This window comes from Lissotriton vulgaris, chromosome 3_1 (genome assembly GCF_964263255.1).
Source record: "Lissotriton vulgaris chromosome 3_1, aLisVul1.2, whole genome shotgun sequence".
Classification (NCBI taxonomy): domain Eukaryota; kingdom Metazoa; phylum Chordata; class Amphibia; order Caudata; family Salamandridae; genus Lissotriton; species Lissotriton vulgaris.
Window position 1 is genome coordinate 1,945,675,982 of NC_141689.1, and position 19,563 is coordinate 1,945,695,544.

A 19,563-nucleotide genomic window follows, 5' to 3' on the forward strand; every position below is an offset into this window, starting at 1 on the left:
AAAATTAAACCTTGTTTGCTATAGTACAATTTTAGGTTAATGTGAAAGAAGCACTGAAAAACTTCACTAGAGTAAGGTAATAAAAGTCTAATAAAGATTCCAAATCCCTAGACATGCTAATGTTGCAATCTGTCCTACCTCCTCGGCTTCTCGGTAGTGCTGCTGTGCTCAGGAGCTTTCAGCCCTGTTGCAGAATCTCTCGAGGTAACCCTGTGATTCTCGGCGCGTGCATACACAACTTTCACGGCGCAGGCCACATGGCCGTACCCCGGGCCCTCCAGCTGCCCACCTGCGTGGGTCTGAGTGGTCACCCCACACATTGCGCGAGCCGCCTCTCACTCCAGATCCCTGGGCGACTACCTCGCGTGTGTGCTCATCTCTTCAACTGAGTTTCTGCAGAGCCACCAACAGCTGAAACACCGTGCTTCAAAAGCAAGAGGCATGTAGCAAATGGAAGTTACTATGTGCAGGTAGGTCTGCAATCAGAGGAAACCCCATAGAATTCCAAAAAACGTGCACTAGAACGGTAAAAAAACTGCAACCAGTTACGTGTACAGACTCGCTGATGGAGTGGCTGGCAGATGAGACCTAGAGCTAGAAAGTGATGTGGTGTATTGAACGTGCATAGCAGGCAAATGGAAGGACAGAAGCGTGAGACGGAGGTGAGGCGAGAAGAGGGTGGGACATCAGGCGGGGACAGGTCACTGGGGAGAAGGCGAGTTAAGAGGATGGAACAACGGGGGCAGAGAACCAGGGAGAGGGCGGAGAAGGAGAAAAAGAGGGCTGGTTAGATTCCCATTGATGAAGTGCCTCCACCAGCCAGGGCTGGTAGGGTTCTGGTACACAACCTAAAATGTTGCTGCCTTTCAGTGTGAGCAGTACCCATTGTGACAGAGTGTTAGTCCGAACAACACAAAGCTAAACAGCTCATTGTCATGCTTAAAATGGCAATAGGCCTTTCAAACCTGCCACAATATGAGGAACACAAACACTACCAGAAACACTACCACCCCTAGCCCCTCAGGTACGCCTCAGAGAGGTCATATCGCACCCTCTCATTTTTTGCAGAAAGGCTGCTCCTTTCCCATTGAAAAGCCTTTCACCCCCAACGAAGAGGCCTCATTTCCCACAAAGGCAACGTATGTCTCACTAGAGAAGTCTATCAATCCACAGTAACCTCACTGGACTCAGAAGCCTCTTGCTACCTAGTCCTAAACATTACCTTAATCTCTTTCTTTTAATGTCACGTTTCGTTTTTATTATCAGAAACTAAAACCTTAATGTATCCAGTGTTTTATTATAGGAAGTTTTTTTAGCATTTTATTTTTTGTCATTTGCGTAAACCCTGATATATACATACCCAGTGGGTGCACAGCTCTGCCAGGATACAAGAACCAGGATCTGCGTGCCACCTGTGCACATAGTGTATCAATGCACGTCAACCCTCGCTTGCCTATGCCCTGTGCCTATACAGTTCTGCTAGGGTAAATAACAAACTGTTTAAACACTGCACACAGTGCTAGTGTGCTTCAACACTCACTTGCGCATACCACATGGACCAGTTAGGCTAAGTATAGGTTTCTCACCAAGGAAATGAATCCATTCTGGCCGAGCAGCTGCCTTGAATTTGTAGCCTGCCTCTAGGGGCATGGCTACGGTCTGACTCCAACTCCAAGGACCGAGTGCAACTGACTAACACGGCAAGCAGGCAAGAAGGAGCAAGCAAACCTGCAATTTACAAGAAGTAAAAGCAAAGACTAACCCGGTGAGATACATTAAAAACATGCATCCTATAACAGAGTTCAGGGGAGCCAGGCACCTCCCCGCGCCTAGTGTGCTTACAAGGAATGAAGAATTATAAGGAAATGAAAAATAATAAAGGTGATGCAGGAGCCAGGCAACTCCCAGCGCCTAGTCGCTTACAAGAAACAAAAAAGTGCAAATTAAAAAAACACGGGCCAGTTAGGCTCGGTATAGGTTTCTCAACAAGAAAGGGAATCCATTCTGGCCGAGCAGCTGCCATGAACTTGTAGCCCACCTCTAGGGGCGTGGCTACAGTCCGACTCCCAAGATCAAGAGTGGATGACTAACACGGCAAGCGGGCAAGAAGGAGCCAGTCAAAACTACATTGCAGTTCAAGAAGTAAAAGCAAAGAAAAACAAGGTGAGATAAATGAAAAACATTTGAGTGCAGGGGAGCCAGGCACCTCCCAGTGCCTAGTGTGCTTACAAGAAGCGAAAATAAATTAAGAGTATTAAGGGAAATAATATATAATTGGATGATGTGGGTGCCAGGCGATTCCCTGTGCCTAGTGCTCTTACAAAAGTACACAAAAGTGCAAAGTTTAAAAACACTGGCCAGTTAGGCTCTGTATAGGTTTCTCACCAACGAAAGGAATCCATTCTGGCCGCGCAGCTGCTATGAATTTACAAAGACTAACAAGGTGAGATAAATATTAAAAACATGCGTCCTATACGCAGAGTGCAGGGGAGCCAGGCCCCTTCCAGCACCCAGTGTGCTTACAAGGAACAGAAAGAAATGAAGAGTAATAAGGGAGGGAAATGGAAAAAAATAAGGGTGATGCCGGAACCAGGCACCTCCCAGCGCCTAGGGAACTTACAAGGAATGAGAAGAAATGAAGACTAATAAGGGAAATGATAAATAATAAGGGTGATGCGAAAGCCAGGCAACTCCGAGCGCTCAGTTCGCTTACAAGGAACACAAAAATGCAAAGTTTACAAATACGGGCCAGTTAGGCTCGGTATAGGTTTCTCACCAAGGAAAGACATTTTTTATGGGTGCGCGGCTGCCATGAATTTGTAGCCCGCCTCTAGGGCATGGCTACAGTCCACTCCGACTCCGGAGGTCGAGAGCAGCTGGCAAACGGGGCTAGCAGGCAAGAAGGAGCAACCAAAACTGCAATGCAGAACAAGAAGTGAAAACACAGACTAACAAGGTGATATACATTTTAAAAATGTGTCCTATAACATAGAGTGCAGGTGAGGCAGGCATCTCCCAGCGTCTAGTGCACTTACAAGAAACGAAAAGAAATGCAGAGTAATAAACACAATGATTAATAATACGGGTGATGCTGGAGGCGTGCAATTCCTAACACCTTGTTCACTTACAAAGAACACAAAAGCGCACATTTTTAACTAGTTTGTCTCGGTATAGGGTTTTCACTAAGGAAAGAAACCCATTCTGGCCGTGCAGCTGCCATGAATTTGTAGCCTGCCTCTAGGGGCGTGGCTACGGTCCGACTGAGGACAGAAAGTAACAAACGGCAGCAGGACTCTGTGGCATTTTACACGACGTTTACACCTTGTGCACTTACAAAGAACACAAAATCGCACATTTTTAACTAGTTTGTCTCGGTATAGGGTTTTCACTAAGGAAACAAATCCATTCTGGCCGTGCAGCTGCCATGAATTTGTAGCCTGCCTCTAGGGGCGTGGCTACGGTCCAACCCCGACTGAGGACAGAAAGTAACAAGCGGCAGCAGGACTCGGTGGCATTTTACACGACGTTTAATTCATAACGTGACTGGTTTTACGCCTGGAGGGCAGTAACTAGTGCACGACCTTATTTTGAAATGTTATGATGCAACTAGTTTACGTGCTTACCTCTAAAACGCAAAATCAATCCCGGCAACAAACATGTCTGGAACAGAGCAACAGGTTGATTCGGGGGCGTGTTTGCATGCTCTCCCCTTCCCATTGGCTGGAAGGTAAAATTCCAGCCAATGGGAAGAGGAGAGGGCGGGACTTAAAAAAAGACCCAGAAACGCCCCCGAATCGCGTCAAGGCGGGCCCTGAACTTAGTGACGCTCCTCTCCTCCAATGGCTGGCCAGCATTTACGAGGCCAGCCAATGGAGAAGAGGGGCGTGTTCAGGCCCCCCTACTACACACATAAGATTTTGGCTCCGCCCACTGCTTACGCAGTGCGACGGTAGCCAAAACCTAAAAAGAATGAACCAGAATAACTGCCCACATTTATTTAGACCCCCATAGTATTTAGTGTTGGTCTTTAACAGAAAGGAAGAAGCTAGTTCCATACAATTCTTATCTAAGATTTCTGATGAATTAGTAAGTAGTGTTTAATCTGAAGTGTCATTTGTTGTAAATGTTTAAGAGATGACCATTTTTCCTTGCTTCATCAGTAATGATATAATCCTGTGCAGAGGCTTTGAAAGTGTCCCAAATGTTTGTATATTATTGGCCATCAGAAATATTAGGTCTAAATAATTCATCAATAAAGGAGAGCCTGGAGACAGGACTACTCCAAACTTAGGAAGGATGAATATAGAGCTGCCATTAGGCTTTATAAACAGGAGATAAAGGCGGCACAAGCTCTTTTTACGGTAGCAAAATTAATGTAGCCGCCAACGCCCCAGGGGAAATTTTTAAAATTGTCAAATCACTCATCTCACCCCCTGCGGAATGCCCTTCTGCTGATGGTGCCCAAAACCGTTGCAATGATTTGGCTGTTTTCTTTTCTCAAAAAATTCAGACTATATATTCCTCATTCAGGGATGTTAACAATGATTTGGAACCCTCCGTCTCCACAACCTCTGATGCCTCTGTCTCTTGCAGACTTGACATAATCCCACTCCTAGACATTCCGGTTCTAGACAGACTTATTTCCAAAATTACCTCCGGCTCTCCCAACGATCCAGCACCCCCTCACACCCTCATTAAGGCTATGGACGTGATCCGCCCGGTCATATTGGACGTTCTCAACACTTCCATCTCCTCTAAATCCGTACCTCCTCATGGAAGTGCGCGATGGTGAGGGCCCTGTTGAAGAAGCCCAATCTTGACCAGACCAACTTGGCGAATTACCGTCCTATCTCCTTGCTCCCTTGGTTGAGCAAACTGCTTGAGAGGCACGTAAATAACATCCTGATGAACTATTTGGAGTCAAATAGCCTTCTGCGTGCCTCTCAGACAGGGTTTCGTCCTTTACATGGGACTGAAACCGCTCTCCTAGCGGTAACGGAGGAAGCAAGAGCAGTTTTAGACCGGGGCGGAAAAGTCGCCATCATCCTATTAGACCTTAGCGCCGCATTCGACACGGTCAACCATGTCACGCTGTTACAACGACTGGCGGACATGGGCGTGTCGGGCACGGCCCTGGAATGGCTGACATCCTTCCTGGCTGACCGTTTCTTCCAGGTCTTTGAGGGTGAAGCAGTGTCCCCCAAACATCCACTCAGGTGTGGGGTTCCTCAGGGCTCCTCCCTGAGCCCCACCCTGTTCAATGCATACATGGAACCCCTAGACAGGATAGTCCATCCCTTCGGTGTGCGTATTGTCACCTACGCGGACGATACCCAACTGGTGGTCTCCTTAGACCACTCGGAGGGATCGTCCCACACCTTAGGTCCCTGTCTGGAGGCTGTTGCCAGATGGATGCAATCTTCCTGTTTGAAACTTAACGGGGAGAAGACAGATGTCATCCTATTGGGTAATCCTTCTCCCTCTGTCTTTGCATCCATCTGGCCACCATGTCTGGGCCCGCCCCCCGTTCCCAAGTCCCAAATAAAAAGCTTGGGGATCTGGTTTGATACAGCCTTGAACTTCTCGGTCCAAGCCACAAAGACCGCAGCTACCTGTTTTGGGTTGATGAGGATGTTGCGGAAGGTGCTCCCCCTGCTTCCGTTCCAGGCAAGGAGGATCCTGGTCCAGGCTCTTATACTATCTCGCCTGGACTACGGGAACGTCCTCTATATGGGAGCCCCCTCCTTTGCCACCCAGAAGCTCCAAGTCACCCAAAACAGTGCGGCCCGTCTACTCTACAATCTTCCTCGCCGGCAGTCAGCAAGGAATGCCCTAAGGGAGCTTCACTGGCTCCCCATAGCGGCTAGAGTACAATTCAAAGCCATGTGTATTCTATACAAAGCCTTTCATCGCATCGGCCCTGCAATTTTACAGCCCTTGGTCTCTCCCTATGTCCCGTCCCGTTCCCTTCGATCCTGTACCCTCCAGCTGGCTACCTCCATCAGAGTGAGGAAAGCCCGCTGGGGAGGCTGCTCTTTTTCACACACTGCGGCTAAGCTCTGGAACACTCTCCCTTTATCCCTTCGAGGAACCACTAATCATCTTTCCTTCAGGAAAGCCCTGAAAACTCACTTGTACGCTAAATCCTGCTGATCTGCCCTGAGCCCACGCTAAGTAAGTTTTCAAGTCATAAGCGCTACGAGGCCTCCGGGTAGATAGCGCTATACAAGTGCAGTTTCAATTCAATTCAAATCAATAGAAAAGGAGGAAACAAAATTAGAGTCTGATATTAGAGCAGAATTAAAATGCCACATTCCACTCTTTTTGTCAACAAAATCAAGATCTAAGGATACAACAACAGGGGCATGATTAGAATTTACAGTAGCTCCAATTTTGGTTTATCTGAGGGATTGTGATATAGTAAAGCTCAGAAATATATAACCAATCCTTGATTGAGACTAATGAGTCAGGAAAAAAATTATAATCTTTAGTTTGTGGATTACATACTCTCCATTAGTGATATTGCTTAATCGCTTTGCAAATTGTTTCTGTATGGTGTTAGGAACAAATCTCGAAGAGAATTTTTGTCAAGGGATTCATCATGATTTTGATTACAATCTACACCAAAAATCAAACAATCTTCTGAGTATGTATTTCAGGTAAAAGGAATAAAAGAATATGACAGAGACATGAACCTCAACTCCATCTGGTAATTGATGGATATAGGCAAAGATATAGCGGGTGACTGTGGGTCTTTCTCTGGCCTCTTATTCATATTAGTAGGTGGCTTGAGGACATGTCCATATTTAGGAATTACTACTGGAGATATGTCAATGGAAGAGGAATCCGTTGTCAAGTAATCTGTGAAATTGTCTAAATATTCTTTGGAGACAGCTTGTGAAAAATGACCTGTCAATTTGTACCACATAACTTTTCCCATACAATAAAAGTAATAAACTATAAAATATAGGCACAGCTTGATCAATGTCACAAATTACAAGTCAGTATAGAGGCCTAAAGTAGACAGGGCAAGCAAACAGAAATAATACAAAGAATAATTTTGGGAATTACCTTATGTATAAATATATGTCAGGGTCTTGATTAACATACTAGAAGACAAGTAAGGTATAGTATAGAAAGGCCCAAAAATTACCTTTGAAAAGAGAAAACGAGATAGGCATTCCTGAGGAGAGAGGTGCACATCTGATGGCTGGCATTGCTGAAGAGAGAATGCGTTCGAAGGGAACTTCATGTTTATGCGTTGCCCAGCCATAAGAAAATAATCAACAGAAAGAGGCTGCATTAATGAAAGAGGTTTTGCTAACTGTATAGGTTGGAAAATACATTTTCTGCTATATTTTTTTATTAAACCTGTCTGGGCTCCGTTAGCCAGTGGCCATCTTGTTTTGTCACCAACCCACGCCCCTTCAGAGTTTTTTATTGACATGGTTGAGTTCAATACTTGAGAATTGATTAAAAATGTGTCATTCTGTTAGCATTTTACAGCACTAAGCACAGTTTCAATGACAAAATGAATCCCCTGTATTTTGTTCATTTGCTGTAGTCTTCTCTCATATTGAAAAAAGATGGTATTCAGTTATACCTTATATTTGGCATGATAATAGAATGTTAGTGCTCTTCTGGTTGATCATTAGAACTCTGCAGAGAAGCTCCTTTAGGAATTATATGTTTTACTCAAATAGGCTTTTTCTCACATGGCTGAGGAAGATATCTAGACCATCTTTTAGGCTTCCGGAACAGGTGCAGGTGCACAGCTTCCCTTGGAAACTGTGAGAGAAAGCCATTTTCTTTCAAAGAAGGTTAATTATTTTATTATATTTCAGTATTCTTCACACACAATTAGAATAAACCACAATTCCATGAATCAATATGGTACCATCAAAAAATAATTTAAATGGTTAGACATTTCTGTTAGCACCCTTTCAATATCTACCTTTTTAGTGCCCTGAAATCCAGGGTGTTTGACTTGGCTTTCCCAGTGGGTTCACCCCCAGGCTTTTTGCTTTTTAGCCTCCTGTTGTTGACCTTGTTTTCATTGGTTTTAGGACTCTGGGCACTTTACCACTGCTATTCAGTGCTAAGGTGTATATGCTCTTCATGTACATTGTGTTAATGGATTGATATTTCCATGATTGGCTTATTTGATGTGCTACTAAGTCCCTAGTACAGTGCATTGTGTGTGCCAACGGCCTTTAAATCAAAACTGCTAATGGGCCTGCAGCACTGATTGTGCCACACACACAGGCAGCCTTTCAAAGGTGTCTCAGATCTACTGAAGTGTGTGTGTGCAGTTTTTATTGCCATGTAGACCTGGCAAGTGCACCCACCTGCCAGGACCTAACTTTCCCTCTTCTCACATAAAGACACCCCTAAGTAGGTTAAAGGTACCCCTTTCAGCAGGATGATGTTTTGAGGAAAGGTAGGACATGGACTGGTGATTGTGAATGTCCTGGTAGTGAAATACTGAGCATTTCAATTTTCACTATTGAAAGGCTATCTGGCCCATAGGGTAACATGGGAGTGTATTACAAGTATCACTGTCCATTGGGGCATGATAGAGAAAAGGAGTGTAGGTCTCTAAACTCAGACTGTAAAAACACACATTTTAGTAAAGATGGCTTTTAAATTGTGTGTTTGAAAATGCCACTTTTAGAAAGTTATTACAAAGGGCACACTCCTCACGCACCCACTTTCGCACTGCGTTACGGGAAAACATCCCCCACAGTAAAACACTTGCTCCTTCATTATCCATATAAACCTCTTTATCCACTTAATTCCACCGTTTCTTATTCATTAATTCTCCCAAGTTTATGTAATCACCACGGAGACAGCAAGATTTTCCTTCACTCTTAATTACTCTTTAACTTGTACCCATTGCATTTCGAGCCCAGAGGCTCTTTGTCAGGGGTCTCAGTAACAGACAAAAAAAACAGCTAAGCTGACTGCTTAATGTTACCTATTAACCTAACAAAAAATACTATGACACCCACATTAACCATTATATCCACCCTGCATAACTCTGAAAAATGCATATGTTCAAACGAAAACACAACATCCTACAAGAGAATTCTTGTGATGTCCCCAATCCTCTCTTTGTTTATTCTCCCAAAAACATTATTGAATTCACCCCACTCACCATTCAAATCCACCTCTCCCTTTTCCCCTACAGTCTAAACTTCACCAATTACCTTCAAAAAGCCACAACCGTCTGCTTAACCTACTCATACTTTTCTCACATGTTTCATTTAACTGTTCTGATGCCGATCGGTCTGTGATTTAAACTGTACCCACCCACTTGCTCCCAACCAATCTCAATGACTCACTGATTAGCTCCAACCCCGTGACCTGTTCCCCCTATGACAATACTCCACCCATGAAAAAATGCGCCAAGAAACTAAAAAAACTAAAAATCCCCCAATGCACTCCCCATCTCCAAAATAATGCAACAACAGACTAGTGAGCTAGTACTCCTTCCTCCAAAAAGCCTGTGTTTATTCATAGCTAAACACCAAGTGAAACATAACAATAACAATGCTGCATATGTAAAAATCCTTACTTCAATATAACATATCTATTGTGACTCAATCAATCAATCAATCAATCAATCAATCAATCATATACTTTATTCGGTATTTAGAAAATACCATAAAAGTGCATAATAATACAAGTACATAGATATATTTTTTTTAAACTCATAATCCATTACAAATAATTGAGCCTTTCTCGTACGAACAATTGATAGCCTATAAAAACATAAAACCTTTTTCAGCAAATTCCCATTGTTTTCCTTAATTTGAGTGCTGGCTTCAAAAAGTTCACAATACAAAACAACGAAATAGGGTCATAGGCCATTTACAAGAATAATAAGGCAACCCTGGCATGCCTAAATTTGGCCTGTTTTGAAATGCTTAGTAAAAAACGGCGCCTTGGCAATGAATAAAATGGGCACAATAATACAAAATGAAGGGTATCCTGAATGGACCGATAGTCGCAACCGCAGGGACCTTTCTGCTCAACAGTAAAAGTAAAATCGGGTGGATTTGCCATTAAATGATGTAAAAGGTTGAGCCTAAAATGAGTGTTTAGAAATCTATCCTGCACATTTGACATGAGGGCTAAGTATTGTTTCATACCCTCACAGGTCTTCAACAGGCTGTGAGTGCTCCTCTTCGAGAGGCTACATGATTACAAAATATCCCCTTCACTCTGTTTTTGTCCTGGCTAATAATTGCCCTTGGATTTAGAAAGAGGTCCTTACACCTAATTCCCTCTAAAGAAGACTTCACATACTTCAACCATGGGATGCTCATCCATTTATCCCTACTGATGCAATCCATAATTATTTGTCTATTCAGTTTAGCCTCTAGGTTAAACCAGATCTTTAGCCAGGCTGTAATTGTTTTAACCTGAACCAAATCCTCGATGTAAACCACTCCCAATTCCTCTTGAGTGATATAGGGAGAAGTACATTGTGGAATTTTGAGCAATTTTCTCAAATATTTATTCTCCTCTATCTGTAGCTGGTGAACATCGCTATAGCCCCAAACGTCAGCCCTGTGTAACACTTTGGAGCAACAGATCGAGCTATACAAATTCACCACTTGCTCAGGTGACCACTGCCCCAGCCTACAACTTTAATTCATGATTGAACCTGTGAAGGACACTAACCTACTACAACGCTCCTCAATTAGTGTTTTAAAATGTGAAAGCCCATCCAAAAAATGCCTAGGTATGAAAAAGTCTGCACCTTCCCTAGCTATGGTCACCTATTTTGTAAATAAACTTCTTGCAAGGTTTGTTCCCTAGCTCCATGACATAGGACTTTTTCAGGTTGTCCGATAAATCTAACGTGTCCATAAAACTGACAAACCCGTCTATCAGGCGTAGGAGTCCCTTCGGGGTACGTGCTAGAAGCACTGCATCATATGCGTAGAGCAGCCCAGGGACAGCTCTTGTTCCAACTCTCGGCGAGTCCACCTTCAATTTAGTTAAAGCCTGGTCTAGCCCATTAATATACAAGGAAAACAGGAAAGGGGCAAAAATACATCCCTGTCTAACCCCACTGGTACAGGGGAAAGAATCGTGACACCCCCTCCCGATTATATCTAACTTTTGCGGAGGTGTTGCAATGTAATCCTTTATATTTATCAACCCCCAGTGTACTCATAAGAGCCCACAACTTCTCTCTGTTAACGTGATCAAATGCTGCAGTTAGATCCATAAAACCTAAATATACCGCCTCCTTACTGGCTAAGGTGTATTTAGCCACCAATAAATACAAATTTAAACATTGATCCGTTGTTGATCTCCCCGGCCTAAACCCGTACTGGACGTCTGTGATGATCTGATGTTCCTCCGCCCAATCCATTGGACGTGTTAAAATCACGCGTCTCAAAACTTAGGTCGTTACATCAATTAACGAAATAGGGTGATAACACTGGGGGTTGTCCCTGTTCCCCTTTTTAAATATAGGAACTATTATTGCTGTTGACCAGGAACGAGGGAGGCCGGAAGCAACAGCATCATTAATCACCCTCGTAAGAATTGGTGCCCACAACTCCACATTACTTAAAAAAAGGTCCGGGGGAATGCCATCCTGCCCAGGTGCTTTATTTCGTGTTAGACTCTGGATACCCACTACAATTTCCTCCATCATAAAAACTATCGATGAAGTCCACCCTATACGGCCTTCAGCATCCTGTATGCTAATATCTGCATAAATATACAGTCCTTTAAAATGATCTAGCCATTGTTCAGGCAATATGTTAGTGACAATTTCGGGAATGTTAGCATCCTGGAAGCATGGGTTATTTATTATCTTCCAGAATGCATTTATATCCTTCCTTTCAGCTGCCTTCCTTAAATCTTCCCAAGCTTGTGCTTGAAGGTTAGTCTTCCTGCGTTTAACCCCCTGCTTATACGCTAACCTAGACTCTACAACTTTTGACTTGTCCTTCTGGTTAATTTTTAAGCTGGCTTTCAATTCTTTTTGTGCGTGGGAACAATCCTTATTGAACAGCTTGGAATTGTCATTTACTTCCCCATGTGCGGTAGTAAGAAATAACGTATCTACTAATTGGGCCACTGCCTCAAAAGTCCTCGCCAAAGGGGGTCCCTCCACCGAGAGGTCCAAACACTCTCCTATAAGATCTTTCCCTTCATTTATGAGGGTTTTATAAAAAGCCTCTTCATCCACCTTGGACCATCTTAATCTTCCACTCCGGTCTGTCACCCTTTCAATATTTCCGCCCACCGCCCCTCTCCTGGCCTTTCTCGAGGATAGTCCTGTAACCAGGAGTGTTAGGAGGTTATGATCACTATATCCTCAATAACAGAGCTGCACCCCCTACCCTTAAAGGTGGGGTTAACAACTCTATCCCTCCCTGTGGCTACCGAATCCATGGTGGGTTCTAGAGCGTGTTTTTTCAAAACCCTACCTAACTCATTTCCCTCCCTTGAATGCTCGAAGTGCGGACCCTCACATATCATACATAGGGACCGATCTCCTCGAGCACAGGTGGCAATTAAAGTCACCCGCTATTAACAGAAACGGTACCACAGCCCCCTTCTTCTGCACACTAACTAAAACTGCTGTATACGGACTAAAGGCAGGCGGGAGGTCCAAACGTACCAATCCTACAGACCCCGTACACCTACTGAGAAGCCCCTGACCAGATCAACATCTCTCCTCAATGGTTCACTCCTTTTATCCTTCAGGATGTGGGAACAGGGGGTGGGCCTCTGCCACTACCCCACGTGTGGCTTGCCTTTGGCCCTGGCTTTCATTATTACTTGGAGCTTGCTTGGCCCACTGTCTACTTTGTTCGTCCGCCCCCTCTTGTGGCTTAATTTGTGACCCCACATTATCCCTGCTTCCATACTGTGTGTTGTCTGTACCTTCTCTAATTTGGTCCCCCTCTGCGGGTTTGACCTTGTCCTTCTACAAACCCACAAGTTCCACCAATTTTGTCTCAATCAACTCTAATTTATCCATCAGAGGTTTAAGTGCAAGGCTGAGTGACCACTGAACCTTGGCCCAGACATCACTCTCACTCGCCATTCCAATATCATCTAACTCCAAATTATTGCAGGGACCCCCTAAAAAAGTGGTCTTGGAGCTACCCTCAGTACTTCTACCAGCATTCTTAGACAGTGGCTTACAAAGTTTGCAAGGGGGAACCATCTTCCGCCTATACTTAGACTGTTTGGTCTGTTTAGCCTTATTACCAACCCCCCCTCCCCTTGTTTGTGGTGACACAACATTCCCTGTTGGCTTCTCACTACCTTTCATGCTCAACAACTTTTTTGACCGCGTAATAAACAACCAGGTAATCAGAATTGCACTCGGGACTATTGAAAGCTGATCATGCTCACTACCCCTCTCTTCTATCTCTGACTGTCCAACAATAGGCCCCCGTCTACCCTCCTTGCATATGTTTATGTTGTTTTGTCCATCTTGATCACACATAACTGCACTCCCTTGATCAAGTGTTGCAAGGACCCCTCCCGGGTCACAGCGCATCTCCTGCGTGAATGTTACCGGGCACTGCATCAGTTTCTTGACACTCCAATCTGCCCCTTCTACTACCTCGGACTGACTTGACGTGCTCACAGCCGGGGATTTCAGCAAGGCAAGGTGCCCGAGCGAGGAGCGCCTCTGTGAATGAGCCAACTCTAGGGATAACCTTTTTTCAGTCAACAGTATTTGATGCAAAACCATGGACTCTGCTCTTAAAATAAATGCATCGAGTGTCCCTGTGATTCTACCTCCTCCCACACGTGCAGAGATCTTGTGTTTATTCATACTTTCTTCTTCTCCACAGTGAGGTGCCGGGTTTTTAGGAACCCAGTGGTGCCAGGGGATAACACCCGAAGACCTCTGAGTTCTCCCTGTTCCGGACCACAGAAACCAAGAGTCTTCTAGGTGAAGTCAGAGATCGAGTTTTATTGGCTGCAACCAAGTAACAAGCGTCCTAGAATTACAACAGCACGGGTCGTAAGTTCTCAGGAGACTGTTCGTTTTTACAGAACCAGCCTTCCCCTTATATACAGAAATAACAGCTGCAGGCAAGAATTCTTGAGTTTACAATATGGTCATATACATATTTCCAAAATAGAGCAAAAAGCACAGTCATGTTGGCCAACCCATATTTTAGATGTCTAGTTTGTGATAGATGGCCCAGCCCGGCCCAGAATTACCATCAGATATCGATGAAACCCCAATAAAACAGGGCACCTCCTCGTCGTAAAACTGGCCATAAACAAGGAACATGGACAGGTGTATGTGCGTAGAAAACATGGTCTGTATGTAGTGAATGGTTTATGGCATGTTGTGCATTGATGCTATCTTATTCGGCCACTGGGCGAGGAGCTGCCCAAACAGGTTTGGCTGGAGGCGGTGGAGTCAGTTCGGCCAGGTCATGGGGAAGTCAGCTAAGGTGGACGTGTCCTTTCAGATTAAGCTCGGCCTTAATCGATTGACTTATATGAGGGCAAGCCATAAGATGGATGCCGTTTACAAAATGGAGTCCGAGGGTTCAGAACGGGAACCATGATTTAAGGATGTTAGCATCGCTCAATCACGACGCAAATGCACAGGGATAATGTCCTAATCATTACCGGTCGGCCGATACCAAATTCGTCATGGTACGATGATATTTTGTGACACGAGTGTTGGACCTCGGTACTGGTATTACAGCAGGGTCCAGAATTTCAGAACCACAGACCCTCCTTTTGCCCTCATATTAGGCAATAACTCATGCTAATCTGAGTCCAAATCTGTATTAATGAATTCATGGAGATGCTGCTGTAGCATCATCCTGTTGCTCAATTCGTCCCTTGACACAGGCTTCCTTACACAAGAAGTAGCACAGAGGCCACATATTGCAGGAGCGCACTGTACAAACAGGCAGAACATAAACAGGATGGCTAAGATCATCCCAAAGAAGGTTAGAGTTTTCCATCCCCAGGCAGATAACAGTTCCCAGAACCACCCTAGCAAGGACCAATCCTCTTTTTCCACGTGAAGGGAATCAGAGATTTTGTGCAGTTTGGAGATGGCCTGGTACACTGTCATCTAGGGCAACCCTGTTCTGAAGAGTCATAAGTCGGTCCGACTGAAGCTCAGCTGTCAAGTTACTAAGGGCACCTGCCGTTTCGGTCACGGCGGATTCGACGACCCTCGTTAACTGACGAATGTTCCTGCTGTTCACCATTGGCCCCCAAAATGGCAGAAAACCCTTTGCGAAGTCCCCAAACTCTTGACCCGCAGTGTCGTCTTGACTCACAACACCCCTAACTGTCCTTGTCCGATGGTAATCTGCCCCGGCCGTGTAGGTGGGTGGCAGCAGAAACGAGATAAAACATGAGCCCGAGAAGTCAGGGGGCAACCATGTGTATGCTTTGTCATGGCAGATGAAGTATGTACCTTTAGCAGCTAAGAATGGAGGGGAAGTTCGGGAGGCAAACACATACGTTTCCGTGCATACGCTCTTCCCCAACTGTGCTTTGGGATCCCTGCCAATACCTTGCAGACATAGGTGACCTCGGTGGGGTACTATCCAAACCGGTGAGGATTTCTTTGTTTTCTGGCTCTTACTCAAGGAAATCCCATACTGAGTGATGTTCCATCTACTGTACGGGGTAAACTCATCTTTGGGAATCGTTCGGTACGTGTCGATATCCCTGCTCATATTCCTTATTCCTGCCACTAGTGCTTTGTTGCTGGAATTGCTCCCTGTGGGACGCGGGGGGATATGGTTCTATGGCAAACAGGAACATCGTCTGGAAAGCCCACAGAGAACCATAGTAACTGAATGGCAGGACAAAGTGAGGGATGCCCTTATCTGTCGTGTGCGGCATAAGTCCACAGATCCAACAGTTCGAGGTGTTCATTATAGACTGGTGCTGGTGTAGGAGCTGGATGAATGAATTATTTACGAATTCAAGTCTCCTGGCAGACTCGTGTTCAGGTAGAGGGTGAAAGGAGTGTGGAGGAACGGTAGGAGAAGGTGTGGGCTGAGTGTTATTTACAAAGGTAACTTGAAATGTGAATAGAGTATAGCCAATCAAGAACATCGCTATGCTACACAACATTAAAATACATATTATCAGAAATCTTTTTCTGGCCATCACTGTGCATATTTGCTTTTTAAAGTTTGTGGATCTAGCAGGTCTCTCTACCCTTGGAAACTCCATCCTCTAGTTGCGGCCCGCGGTGGGAGTTTGATTCTGCCAAGGAGTGCTTTCTGTTCAGTCCGGGGTAATTCCCTCAGACCAACCAGAACCGTTGACCTAAACGTCCCCAGCTGCACTCCCCAGACTATCAACCGCGACCCTAGCAGCAGAACCAGATGGCGGTTTGAAAATCAAAAATGAGCAAGTTCCCTGGGCGAGAGAGCTGTAAAATCAAAAATAGTTCTTGGGGAAAGGAAAATCGCATTAATTTTGCTGTTATTAGTCCCTTTTCCTCAACCTCAGATTATATCGTTGTTTCCCAGGTACGGAATGGTCTTCAAACAACGTTTCAGGTTCTGTAGTGTCCAACTGCATTGACGGTGGCACAAATCCTTGTAAAATACGATCACTCTCCTTTTCTGTACCAGTTCCTTTCAATGGTGCATCGCTGAAGGGTGCAAAGCGAGGTACGGATTCGGTCTCAGAGTCAGCGATTCCCTCCTGGACCCACCGGTCATATGGAAGAGGCAGAGGGACCCGTTTACAATGGGTCCTGTGGATCCAATTCTTCTTTCCCTCCAACCGAACGGCTGATCTTGTGGAAAGAAGGACGAGGTACGGTCCGGTCCATCTGGGCTGTTCGTTGTTCGTGCGCTGAAAATTCCGCACCAGCACCCAGGTGCCGGGTTCAACGGAGTGACCGGGATCATCAGAGGCTGGCGGAGAGGAACTGTGAACCTGTTGGTGTAAAACACGCAATTTAGTTGTCAATTCGTGTAAATAGTCAAGCAGTACAGGATGCTCTACTTCGCTTATCTTCTTGGGTCTTGGCACGCCCCAGATGTTGGCTGGGCGGCCAAACACAATTACATAAGGGCTAAGTCCTAATCTAGAATGGACAATCATTCTGGTAGACAGGAGTGCTAAAGGCAGGGCATCAGGCCATTGAAGACCTGTGCTGGCTTGGATCTTGGCTAGTTTCAACTTGAGAGTGCCGTTATAGCACTCTACTAATCCTGCTGATTGGGGGTGATTTGCAGCGTGAAACTTCTGGTGTATGCCTAGACATTCGCAAACTCTCTTCATCACTCGTCCCACAAATTCACTTTTGTTATCACTCCAGACCATTCTAGGCATGCCAAACCTAGGGAAGAATTCCTTGACAAGGGCTTTGGCAGTTGACAAGGCAGTGTTGTCCTTAAGGGGATACGCTTCTACCCACCTGGAGAAGGCGCAAACAACAACAAGCACGTATTTCAGATTGTTGCACCTCTCCATGTGGATGAAATCGAGCTGCAAAACCTCGAACGGATACGTTGGAGGCGCAAAATGACCAGCTGGAGTTGGGGTTCCCCTACCAGGATTGTACTTCAAACACACCATACAGTTCCTGACCAAATTCTCCGTGCATTTTGGGATACCGCTATTCTGCCATACTGGGGCCAACAGTTTACAGATTCCTTTCACGCTGACGTGCGCCATTCCATGGGCCATTGTCACCACTGCGAGTACATATGCGTCAGGTAATAGCCATCACTGATGTTTTGACAATTCGACCCAACAACCATTCACATCCAATCTTCCCTTGCTTTCTCTCCATTCATTCACCTCTTTTTCAGTGGCATCAGATTGTATGGACTTCACACTTTCAATAGTGTCCTCACACATACCCACATCAGCAATCCATCTAGCAGGACCTACAACATACATCCGACTCATTGTGTTCCTTGCAGTCCAGTTCCAGTTCAAAGTAACTTTATTCGATTGAATTTACAATCATAAAAGTAAATCGTACAATACATATACAGTTATTTACAACATTTTAGTTTTCATATAGTAGTTAGCTGCTATGTACAATAATATGTCAGTTTTGGCATAAAATCAATTTTCTTTATATTAATATAAAAAATAACAACAGTATAAAAATAATATTTACTGTGCAGACGCCGCAAGGTTAGACCGAATTTTGATACAAGCTTTTAAATAATAAGCAACTGTTTTTGCAACGTAAGGAGAGTCTAAGCATTGTAGTGCCAGGAGGGCAGGTCTGCATCTTCTCTGTCCTAGTGATCTAAGCAAAGGGACCAACCAACGTTTGCAGGGAATTTCATAAAAAGAACAAAATAGAGTTGCATGTAACATAGACTGAGGGGTACAGTCATCGCAAGGACATTTGACCAATTCGCGTGACCAGTCTGAGGTCGTAGGAAATGAGACAAGGCGGTAGAAAGAGTTAAATCTAAAACGGGTTAAAACATATCTGTCATGGTTAGACAAGTAAAAAGACAGGTAGGGTTGCAGGCCATATGAGGATTGGATCGACATTAGATGGATAGTCGACTGCTTGCTGATTTCGGAGCACAGGCGTAGATCGCTCAGATGCGAGACACATAGCTTCTTTAAAGACTTTCTAGATATGGTCAAGAGTGAAGTAGGGTTTGTAAAAAACTCTAGGCAGTTCAAATCATTCAGAAATTTATATACGTACAACAGCCAAGGAATCTTTTTCCAATGGGTCAAGGTGAGGCAATCTGTTATTAGTGACCGGGTTAGGAGACATTGTTCCTTGGTCCATATACGGTGCCACAGGAGAATCGGTTGGTATCTTATGATGTCAGATAGGTACTCCCAGCCGAGTTCCATATGGCTACCGTAGTTGGAGGCACTTCTAGGGAGAGCTAATATGTACTTCAGGAAGTCGTTTTCGACTACCTGGAGTTCTTGGACAGGGGCGTAGCCCCATACACCAGCTCCGTAGGTAGCCACACTCATGCACTTAGCTTGATAGATTTGCAATATTGCTGCAGGAGCGGGCTTGCCCAGTTTCCTTGAGAATGAGGTTAGTGCTGATGTTGTGCGCTGAAGCTGCAGCTTTCTACTAGATATGGCAGGTTTCCACGACATTTGATGGTCAATGAGAATTCCTAAGTACGGATAGTACCTAGCGCTATCTAGCCTAGTGTTCTCAATATAGATGGACTTACATTTCTGGGCTTTCTTACCAATATGCATTACAAAGGTCTTAGATTTGTTGACTTTAAGACCAAGGGAAAGCATATATTGGCAGTACTTGTTGAGTTGTAGCTGGAGCTGGTTGGGCGTCCTTGCTAAAATTACCGAATCATCGGCGTAAAGAAGTGCTGGAATCGGGCGGGCTTTTATACAGGGGAGGTCCTTGTTCCCTATCAGCATTGCTTGTTCCAAGCCATTAGTATAGATGTTGAATAGGAATGGGGCAAGGACACACCCTTGTCTAACTCCTTTTGTGATTCCAAAAGAATCCGTTAGCTCTCCGTTAATACCAAACCTCACACAGGCTTTGGCATCCGAATAGAGCTCTCGGAGGAACTTCAGGATTGGAGGGTC